The sequence below is a fragment of the Larus michahellis genome, chromosome 1 (genome assembly GCF_964199755.1).
Source record: "Larus michahellis chromosome 1, bLarMic1.1, whole genome shotgun sequence".
In the NCBI taxonomy this organism is placed as follows: domain Eukaryota; kingdom Metazoa; phylum Chordata; class Aves; order Charadriiformes; family Laridae; genus Larus; species Larus michahellis.
This window is the reverse complement of record NC_133896.1, coordinates 70536446-70548452: the sequence shown is the minus strand read 5'-3', so window position 1 is coordinate 70548452 and position 12007 is coordinate 70536446.

Sequence of the window (12007 nt, the reverse complement as noted above, 5' to 3'; positions counted from 1 at the left end):
ACTTTGGTGAGGCAAAGTAACTATTATCACAGTTTTTCAGACTGAAAGCTGAGGAAACAGACTTTAATTGAGATGGCCAACATCACACAGGACAGTCCAGGAATAGAAGCCAGATGGCCTGATTAGCCCAGTGAATTAACCAAAAGGCTCTCCTGCTCCTAGAGAGAACATAAAGCTATCTCAAGATAATAGACCTTTTAATATCACATGGATTAAAATTTGGCTGTTTGTGAAGAAATGCTTTTTTCAGATTTCAGGATTCAGGAAGTAAGAGATTCCGAACACTTGACATATGTTCTGTTCTCTCTCTCTCTTTTTTTTTTTTTTAAAAGGAAAACCTACTCTGCAAATGTAACCGAGATCACTTGTAAAAAGAAAACCTGCCTAGAGCTCCAACCACTGTCTAGCTTTGCTTCTGAATTTCCTGTTTCTCAAGATGGACAGTCTTCCCAAGATGGGAGAATCATGTCATGTATGTCAGTAGTTTATTATTTCCTACCCCAGTCTTAGTAAGAAGAGCTAAAAATTTCCTTGAAAAAAAATAGATGAGATATAAATGTATACATGACAGAATCAATTTTTCTTTTAGCTAAAGGGCATAATATACAGCAGTGTGTCTCCTGCTTCTGAAGGGAAATTATTGGAACATCATCCTACTGCCCTATGAATGGGAACTATCAAAGAGTTTAAAGAAAGGCATAGTTACTAGGGAGAGACAGACGCGACAGGAAAAGTTTAGTTGTTTGACTTACCCCTATACTTCCCTACACAAGAAACCTTGTGTCTAAAAAAATAGACGTAATCCATGCAGACTCATATGTCCTTGACTCCATCAGAAAACCAGAGAGAGAATGGAGAATTTGGCTATAAAACATTTTCTTTTTCCTGGTAAACTAACTATACTTTGACTTTGAAAAAGGTGCAGAGGAGACTTCACCTTTCCCCCTTCTCAGTGAGGTGCAGTCTAAAAGTTCCTGAGCCCTGGAAAGGCAGCCTGGGAGCCAAAGAGCAGCTTCTTTGCCGTCACACACCTCATTTGCAAGGGCTGCCTATGCCAACACCTGGGCAACGCTCACAGTTCCCAGGGCTCTGCAAGAGTGACTAGACTGTGGCTAAATAAACATTTTCATTGATGCTACACAAGAGCACACTCCTATTTCACTCTGCCTCCCTATTAGTTCTGCGGCGCTGACAAGAGCAGAAGAGCACTGGAGACTTTGTTTTGTACAGTATAGCAGCTGTGTGTCTCTGCACACACACAGAAAGCAAGTATTTTGAGCTGGATGGTGTTACTTTTACACAGTCACCTTCCAGACTTTAAGGCTTTGAGGAGGGAACTGGGACAAAGAGGGAGAAGAGGAAAAGTGGAATTGCCCATTTTGTTGGCAGCATAAAGAAATACTGCATTAATTAACCAAATTGCTACAGTTCCAAAAAGCACTACACATTGTGATCATCCTAGAAGTTTGTGAGCTTTCCTGTATTGGTCACTTTTCCCCTCAAGGAACAGGCACCATGTCGTTTTGTGCATATTAATGTGAAGCACCCTATATTTGTTTCAGTATCTTAAAAACTACCAGTATAAAGACCTATAAACCTCCAGTAGTTGAAGATGACTGCAGGATATTTCCGTATTAAAAAGTATCTAGACAATAAGACATAATAAGAAGTATCTAGACACTTAAGCCTGCAAACAAAAGGGCATGCTCAAGTTTTCTGAAAATTAAACTGCCTGTATCGGAGCATAGCATTAATTGACAGCAGAGTTTGCGGGGCGTCATAAACTGGAAAAATTATATAATGTGCTTGAGAATAGCTTCCCTCCAGCTGAGGAGGGGAAGTGGAGAGGGAAATGCTGATCTCTTCTCTCTGGTATCCACATGGGAATGGTTCAAAGCTGCACCAGGAGAGATTTAGACTGGACATTAGGAAACACTTCTTTCCCAACAGGCTTCCTAGAGAGGTGGTTGATGCCCCAAGCCTGTCTGTTTAAGACGCATTTGGACAGTGTCCTTTATTTTCTTTAACTGTTGGTCAGCCCTGAAGTGGTCAGGCAGTTGGACTAGAGGATCATCATAGGTCTCTTCAAACTGAAATATTCCATTCTATTTTAATAAGTGCTCTAATTCCCTCCCACCTGATTTTCTGATCAGGATGAATAGTAACTCAACTGGAGGAGTGTTAGTTAGAAGGGGAAGAGAGAAAAGGTCAGGAAAAAATAATTAAGTGGAAAATTATCAATCCTAAATTATTTTTTTCATCACGTTGTTCAGTCCTTTCCGCTATACAATGCGGGTAAACTCTCATTTCAACTGAATTTAGTAGACATTTTGTGTGGGCTTTTCTTAGAACACACCTTGTTCTTCTATCATTTGAGTTAAGCCAAAGAAGAAATTCAGACATCGACAGCCTATTTTAAGGGGAATTTGACCATAACACTTTGCAGTAGACCCCATTCCTACAAGACATTAATAAAAAAAAAAAAGAATAAAAAAAAACCACAACACCAAGACAAAATAAAATAAAATAAATAAAAAAACAAAACAAAAACAAAAAACAAAAAAACCAGTGTGTTAATGAAGTTCAAAGCCAAACTAAACTTCATACTTTCTGGTCATCTATAGCAAGCAGGTCTACCAATGGCTCCTTTTTAGCATTGTGTTTCTTTCAGAGTTTTTCCAGAGACAATGCATAAGAAATAAAATTTAATGAATCTCCAAAGCTGTACTTTCTTGACTTATTACATTAGCAGGGCCTCTCATCTGATTGGGAATTTTGAGAGAATCACAGAATTCATTAAAGCAATTTACTGTATAATGGTAGATGGCTAAGATAGATCCCTGCTAATGAGATGAACATTAATTAAATAAATTGTAGAATAGAAGTGAACTGTTTAGCTGAGTTAAAAAGCCTAGCAAACAAGCTTCCCACTCTGCAAGTCTGAATTCTGTTCATTGAGAAGCAGACCAGTTTATTTTTTATGGGAAGGCATGTAGCCAGCAGGTCTGGCAATGGTGACCAGCCTAAATCTGTAAAAGCCAACCACATGCTTTCTCAAATGAAAGTGCAAGTTTTGTTGTTGTTGTTGTTGAACTATATATTAGAAACAGAGCTCAGCAGGTAATCATCCGTAGCATCTGCAAAGATCCAGTGCAACTACAAAGTGAGATGACCCTCAAAAAAATCAAAACATAAGCTTCAGAATGGGGTCCCCCTCCTGGTATCTGCATCTGCAGGTTGATTTAATGACCCAAATAACAAATAACTGCAACATTACAGAAGAAAACATGAAGGAAAGACTAGCATCCAACTTCCAAAACACATTTTAGCTTTATAGTATTGTTTCCCTTCCAATACCTTCTATCTACTACCTAAACATCAACTATTTCTTTGGCATCACACAAAACAAAAGAGAGACTGGTTAAACCATTATTTACTTCGTATCTGGTTTAGATTTTACAAGACGCCTTCGGAGACCCCAAGGATGGCATTAACTTCCAGCTGATTCTGTTTTTATTTTTTTGTTTACTTCAGTCCACTTTTGAGATGACAGCTTGAACAATATAAAAACTCACGCTTTTTGTTCCATAAGGCCCATTTTACACTAAGCACTTGAAGGTTAAAAGAGCATACATCTGTTAGAATGAGATTATAGCACTCAGAGATTTTTCCACAGATAGGCACCAGTGTAAGGTTTAAAAAAAAATAAAAATCACATACAATCCAACGATAGGTGGATTTAAATGAGACAACAAGGTGGCATTACTAAAAGAACAAAAGAGATAAAGGAAGAACAGGATAGTCAAAACCTTAAGGTGAGGCTAAGCAGTATAACGTGTGAATTATAACATGAGAGAAGCAGTTTGTGCAGTGACTTGAAAGTAAGTCATGATCCAATGACCGTGATCGTTAGCAGACTGGGAAGTTACATTTAGCCACTGCATTTTGACTGAATTAAAAGGGGATGATGCAGGTTTAAAAAGAAAGACAATGCAGTAAACAAATGTTATAAACCTGTAAAATTAGAACAGAGAGGGAATTTCCAAGGGGCTCGGGAGGAAGCAACAGCAATATTCGCAAATGGTGGGGTAGTGCAAGGAATAGAAAAAAAATTGGTTCAAACCTTACCCGACCCTTGGGATGGTAACTGCCATCCACGGTTGGGAAAGCCTGAGGAACTAGAGATTTTCATTGCAGAAGACAGAGCAGTGGGACAAGGTATGTGGCCCTGGAGACACATTCAACAAGGAATTCCTTGGTAGTAGGACTCAAATTAAATTTTTAAATCCAGAAGGTTTTTAAACCTCAGTCAAGCCAAAGTATGCTACATCAGCAATAAAAGCTTGACTTTCAGCAAGCTTTATGGTATTATGCATGCTCTGACTCCTCCTTTCCTAGAAGGATGCCCTCTGTTAAAAGCTGTCTTTACTAGCCCAAAGGAGAAAAAGCGACAATACTTAATTTTGAAACTCTTCGTTACAACCATTGCATAACGAGTTCCCATAAACCAATTAACATTGCTACTACTTGGAAGACAGCCACTTCAGCTGCATGTGATGGTGAGTATTTTATATAGATAGCAACAAAGATGCAGTAGAAAGATGTGTAAGGCCAGCCAGGTAGAACGAGATTCCATCCAGAGCCCTGCTGGTAGGGAGTAGGGGTAAAAGAACAAAACAGTATAGTGTAACCCTGGCTAATTGTTGGGTGTGAGGCAGATCTTTTGAGAGGCTCAGGTGAGCCCCATTGTCTGTTTAATGGAAATAACTTCGTCACTCAGGATTAGCTGAGTCAGGATAATAGAGAAAACAAACAAGTAAATACACAATTTTTCCATAAAAAGGCAAGTCAACTCAAATTTTTCCCTCTGGAGGAATACAAAAATTTCACTGAAACGTGACTCTCAGCATTTTAAATCACATATAATTACGCCAATTGAATTTTGGCTCACAATCAAAAAAACCAATACTGCCTTGATCCTAATAAATAACTTCCCCCCTACTTTTTTTCCAAAATATGTTTTTAACTTAGCATATTCCTCTGGGAAGTTTGAGTTTCAACAGAATGGGGTTTTTTCACCAGTATACATGTATCAGAAAACATCTTACAAAGTTCTCATTCAATAATACTGAAAAATGAAGTCAATGTATAGCACATATGTGCCACTAAACCTGTCGCTACTATACCACCTACATCTGGTGACATTGCTTGGAAGCAACGGCAATTTTAAAGAACTTATTTGAGCAACCCCCTGCTTAAAAGTCAACCTAATATTTTATGTCCAAGCCGGTAAATCCTGGGAAAAGTTTTCCTCTCACAGGTATGTTGGCTTGAAGAATTACTGTTCACCCTTCTAGCACCCATTCAAACCCAGCCTAAGCTCATCATCTCCCAGCTGTTGTGTATCGTGAGTTGGAGTGTGGGAGATCTCGGCTGGGCTGCTACTGTACAGGTGTCCGCATCGCAAAACCGTTATCTGTGCAGGCAAGAGTGGCAGAGGTGCCAGTGCCCCTGCTGTCCTTCAGAGGTCCCTCCGGAAGAGGACTGAGATGCCAGGTTGTAAGAGGAAACTTATTCTGACACTGCCTGTTCTGTGGATAAATAGAGGGCTTCAGAGTTGTCAATACAGCACTTTTGCTACCACTCGATTCAGTGCAAAATAAATGAGGATATTTTCCTCTTGCAGCATGTATTAAATCCCATTAGCATTAATGAGAGTTACACGTGAGTTTGGCAGGGAGCATACACAAAGTGCAGAGCAGACAGTTTCCAAATTCTCAGCCCCCCCTTATATCTTTCAGCCATCTTTCCTCTGTGAAAGCCTTGCCGCACAAAGTCCAAAATAAAAATAGTAAATCAAATTACTGCATGTACAGTATGTTAAGATGATGGGTTGGGGTGGGGAGGGAGGAATCCAAAGGGCTAATGTACAAATAATTACTGTGCTTGCATTTAGTGAAGTGCTACCAGTTAAACTCCCAGACAGTGCTAATATAGTAGGAAAGCTTTGAGTTGGCTGAGCAACTTTTCACAGCACACTGGTAAAATAATAAATTGTGCTATGACCGATAACATTCAATAATTTCTCTGATATATTGCTACAGCCACTTTTTCTACAGTATAAAGCTCATATTTCTCTGTCATATTAGTAATTTCCATATTGCATTTCAGGCTCCGTCTTGGAGTTAGTAGGGAAAAGTACATCACAGCAGTAACAAAAGGAAGCTGACTGTTCTTTAAAAAAAAAAAAAAAAAATAGAGACAGAAAAAGAAAGAAGGAAATGTCAGGAATTTTTTTTTTTTTTTTAAACTTTCACAATACACCAACTGATGCCTACAGGAAGAAAAGAAAAAAAAAAAAAGAAAAAAAAAGACAGCAGCTGCTACAACACTGCTTCATTACAGACCCAGTAGAGTAAAAGCCGTGGATCCATTTTGCCTTTTTCTTCCTTGATGATATCACTAAAGCATTAATGGAATCCTTACACTCCATTGGTATAGTATGAATTTATCTACAGTGCATTCTTTATTGGTTTGAGTACAGATATGTTATTTTTGTGCATGTGGAGATGGGAAAATGGGGTTGCCAGCATCTTTAAAAGAAAATATGTTCCCTATTAACCAAAAACTGAAAAAAAAAATTACTACAAAATAAAACAATATTGATATTCAGGTTAGGTTATGAGAATGAGTGAGAAATTAATTTGGAACTTAACTATTATAAAAACTTTTTGACTTGGCCTTAAGTTATTCATACAGTCTTTATTAAGTCTGGCAATACAAGACGTACTATTGTTGTTATGGCTGGCAGTTCACATTAAATCATATCACATAAAAAGAAAAAACAGTTTTATTTTATGGGACATCTACCTTTGGAACTAATTATTCCATAGAACCATAAGAAGCCATTGTCCTCATTTGATTACAGAACTGCAAACATTTTATTTTTTAAGTGGATTATTGTCCACCTAAAATTTTTTTTGTCGACGTATAAAAATATGTATTGAGTAGATGGTAGGATAACTCTTTCTACAACATTATTAAGTATGACTTTTAGCATACAGAAATACAAGTTTTTAAAAACAACAAGGAATCATTACGATTATGTACTGTGTTGTTGAAACATCCATGTGAAAGGAAACTATTATAGGTACCAGATAGCATCTGTCTGAGTGGAATTTTCCACCCACAATTTTATTCTGAACTTGGCAACCAGGTTCCCAATTATAATTCCCTAAGTCCCTCCACTCATCAGTACCATTTGGTTTTCAAGCACAGGGAATGATCACACTCAGCATCCCTTTACACCTCCAAGAAACAGTATAAACTTTAAGCACTAGACAAGATTCTGCCCTGATGTTGTACTATAAATGAAGTAGAGAATGAGGAGCAGAAGCCAAAACCCAGTCAGTTCTTGCATCTAACTGACAGCAAAACTAGCTGAGGCGACAGGGGTGAGGGTGAGGAAGAGGGGTGGGGGGAAGAAGAAGAGAAGGAAGAAAGGAGGCAAGACTTTTACAATAATTATGTTTATACTTCCTAACACAGTTTACTAGTGGGTCCTTGGCAGCATAAACAAGATAAGTGGGACAGATCAGTTCTTCAGGGTTGAGAAGAGACGTAATGATGAAGGCTGGTAGAACAATTCCAGAGACTCTGGTCTTTTGTAGAAGAAGACAAAGATTTTTACTAACCCCCCCCAGTCAAAGTTGTCGTCTTCCAGGCTCTTCACTGGTTTAGCAGATGTAGCAGCCTGGCTTCCTGGGGCCCTACGACGTGCCAAAATCCACAGGAGAACCATGGCTATTTTACTGCCTTGATTTGCCTGCTTATTCTGTGCTTGAGACTGACTCTGCTCTTAGCCACACAGCTCTGGGGAGTGTTGACCCCATCAGGTCAATACTGAGAGGGACAGGAGCTTAAATATTTTTCAGTGTTTCAAGAACTTCAAGTTTCCAGTATACAGGAGAAATTCAGTGACAGTGGACATCTTATTTGCTATCATACAGCCAGCATCACTTTTCCAGGTCCCAAGTAAATTACAGAGAAACCTATCTATGCTATTGCCTAAGGAAACAGCAAGAATCAGTGTCAGAGCAGAGCTCAAAATACACAGAAACAAGCCAGTGCATGTAAATGATCACTTCAGAGGGGCTAAGGCTAGTGAATGAGATCCTTCATACTCATGAATAATGCCTGAAATGTCATTGCGATGCATAGTGAAAACCACAGGTTGAAAAAGTCACAAGAGGTTGATTTATTTATCCTAAACCTCGTATATATAAGGACATTTACTATGAGACCTTGCTGTAACTGATTTGTACTAACTGGCCTGTCCAAACTGCTTCACGTACTAAGAGTCATACAATGAGAGGACAGAAAGAAGATGGGGGAGAAGGAGGACACTCTCTCATGTATGAGCACAGGTACACGACCAGGTAACCTCCTCTCCTCTGTGTTACTGCCTGCTGAAGGCATTTCTGGGATTGGTGGCATGCAAGCATAACAACAGGCATTAAGAACTGACTGCTTTTCACATCTAGGGAGCAATATCCCCATCTACCTCCTTGCCATTCCTCAAAGATTCTCAGACTCTCAGCAGATCAGCACAAATGCCACACTCTGCCGTATGGCAGTGTCGGCAGTTGCTAACGTGCCAATTTTATCTGATATGCTATCGCCAAACAGCAGCAGCTTTCAGGCCAGCTTCTATGACACCACCAAGCATTCCCGGCTGAATGACTTGTGAGAGCAGCCATGGTAACTACCACTGCTTGTCTCTGCTTGTGTTTCCAGATCCCTTTTGGTGACTGTGAAAGACATGGAGTGAACGGTGGCTTCAAGAGCAACATTTTTCTGGAACAGCCTCTCCCCACAAAACCATTTCTGGGTTCATGAAACAAGCACCAGCTGGCACTGGAGAATGGTACTGCAGAGATATTATGTCCAGGAACAGCTGCAGAACTTCACCCTGATGTAAATATTTCCTTTGATGTCAAAGAAAGCCTGTAGCTTAGTCTTGAGCTGTAGCAACAGGCTATTAGCAAAAGAACTCTATGAGCTGTGAGAAATACATATCCATGGCTAACCAATTGCTAGCCCTGTTTACTAGCTGCAGATCTCAACAGTTGGACTGTTAGAGTGGAGATGCAAACTGTCCTTTTAGAGCTTTTGCATGTCTTGACATTCCTCGGGAGAACAGTGACAGTTTTCATTTCCCCCAAGTTTATTTGCAGAATATCTTGGAGTTTAATAGAGGAAAAAAGCCCTTCTTACACTGTACTGCATGACAACCATCTACATACAGTTGATCTACAAAAAATATAAAAATATCTAGCTTGCGTTACAACCACACACTGGTTTTTGCTCAGAATCTACCAGAGTAATGGGCATAACCTCATCACTAGCTAGAGTCAGCTTAAAAGCCTCTGTCTATGCAGTCTATAGGAAAGCCCAACTAAATAGGGAAGAGTTGTGCATATTCTTTGAGGAAAGACTATTACACACTTTGTATATTTGCCTTGTATAGCAGTTTCTGCTGCCTGTTGTGCCTTAAATATGTGGCACAACTTGCACAGGTTCTTCAACATAATGAGCCAGAGGAGGACTTGTTAGTTCTGTGGAACTGATTTTGAATATTCTGTATGGCTTTTTTAAGGTTAAACACAATGGAGGATATCCATTCATGGTGGAAGATATCTCAACATTTTTCCAAGACACCATTTTATGTAGAAAGACAGATATGATTTTCACTAGGGTAGTGAACATCAGTGATAACACATGACCTTGCCTTTAGGGACATTAGTGGCTCTCTGTTTTCATTCTGATGTTCTTGACACATACGTATTGTGTGTTTTCCTGAGTATCTACATACATGATACTTGTGCTTTTGCTTCAGCACTGTCAGCATCACAGCCTGGGGATGATGGTGTTTCTCGTCAGCAGGCAGTACACGTGCTCTGTGGATCTGTCAGGAAATGTGAAACCAAATGGAGGATAAGGCTTCACTGAATTGCGACCCTGTCTTAAAAGTAGAAATTAAAAGAATTCTAGCACTAAGCAAAAGTGTTTTTTCAAGGTAGGTGTACTGTGTAAACAGCAAAGGCTTGAATTGAAAGGCAAGAGACAGCTCAGCTTAGGCTATTTAAAAAATAATAATAATAGTAAAATAACCAGCAGCCAACTGTCTTTCTGGCCGCAGAGTTTTCCTTTCTATGGCCAGTCAGGCCAAAACGCTAAGGAGATTTGCCAGCCTGTGAAACTTTCATGAGCAGTTGGAAGGGGTTAGCCACAGCTTTGAGAGCTTCAGGGAGGGCTTCCTTATTTTGCAAAGTTAGAATTCTGTCTATATTTTAGATATATTTTTATATAAAAATTCTAGGTCATGTGCAGGCATGTTAAAAACACTATTATGTACTGTTAATTCAGGTTTTCAATGGATTTGAAGTATATTGGGAGTTAATGGTGTTAATGGCTTTGTGCAATGTGTTTCCTATCTCTTATTGCAATTGCTTTTTCTAAAATACATATGCAGTGATAAAAATCACTGTTCAGAGATTTATACTGATAAAAAAAGCCTTACTGATAACCAACTTGCACAGACAATCCAAGTTAATTGTTGGTTTGATTAAAATGCACTATGTATATGATAACTATGAGATCTTATAGTCACACTGTGATTCTCAAGCAACACAGATGTGATAAGTGCTTATTTTTAACCTATTGCAGTTAGCATGTGCACCAACATTATGTTGGAGGGGGACATACGTTCAAATAAATTAAGTAACAAGCAACTGCTTCAGGATCCCTAGTATCAACAGGAGCGGATGGTGCTCAATTGGAGGGAACAAGAGAATCCTGGGAACAAGAGATATGCTATTACTGGCAGCCTAGTTCTTGCATCTTCCCAAACAACATCATTTTAGTGTGTTGAGAGAGGTAGCAATTTAGAGGAAAGAGGAACAGGAGTTAAAAAAACTAGTATGAGGGTTTTTATGAGGTTTACATCCACCCTTTTTAGGAGAAAATATCTACCAGGTATGAGTCAAGCTATGCAAACAACAACTTTTGAGGTTAATGTAATGATTCCCTACAGCCTTCCATGACGGCAAGCAGAGCTTTCAGGAACATTTCTATCACAGCAATGTCTTAGCCAGGTCTCCTGTCTATTAAAGAACCCTCGGCCCTCAGGCACTCCATCATACAACAGCTGATATTGCCACCCTCATTGCCATAGCACCGTCACACCTTAGACAGCATTATTTGAGGGTGATGTCCTGTAACAAAATTCCTTCTGATTCATCTCTTGATAGATAATGGATGATGCACCATCAGAAGTCCCATTTCCGTCTTTTTACCTCTATAGCATGTGCTTGAATCCAACATTGCACAGCATTGTGGATATCACTCTGCTTGACCAACAACTTCGTGCTGCCCGCAAACTTTCTATATTACAAAATCTGGGCCTTTATATCTCCAGAAAAGAAGATCTAGAACATAAGCACAACTTCAGCTCGAAGCTGAACAAGGAAGCCATAGTATAGATATAAACCATGATATAAAAACAGAAATAGCAAGCTTACTGGGTATGCAAATTCCTAGAGCACCAGCAAAGTCTGACTGTGTACCAGAATTTAAACTGAGAAGTGATATCAATACTCCAGAGCATTATAGGACCTACGGGTAAGTCCTGTAGACAGAATATTCTGGATACATGCAGAGATACAGCTGTATTAATAAAATAGTACATATCCACATAATTAAAGACTATATTATAGTGCATATGCAAAAGAGAACCAAATTAAGGTACTACTGGCTTATTTAATTCTACCACTTCCATTCTACATATATTAGTTAAATCAATCACTGTAATTACTGTAAATATAGCAACTTAGCACAATTTTGTAATAAAAAAGCTGATTTTCAGGACAAAAGCCTTGCATCATACAAGCTTGTCAATAAAATTCCCCACAACTATGCAACTTCAGAGGAAAAGAAAAAAAATAAC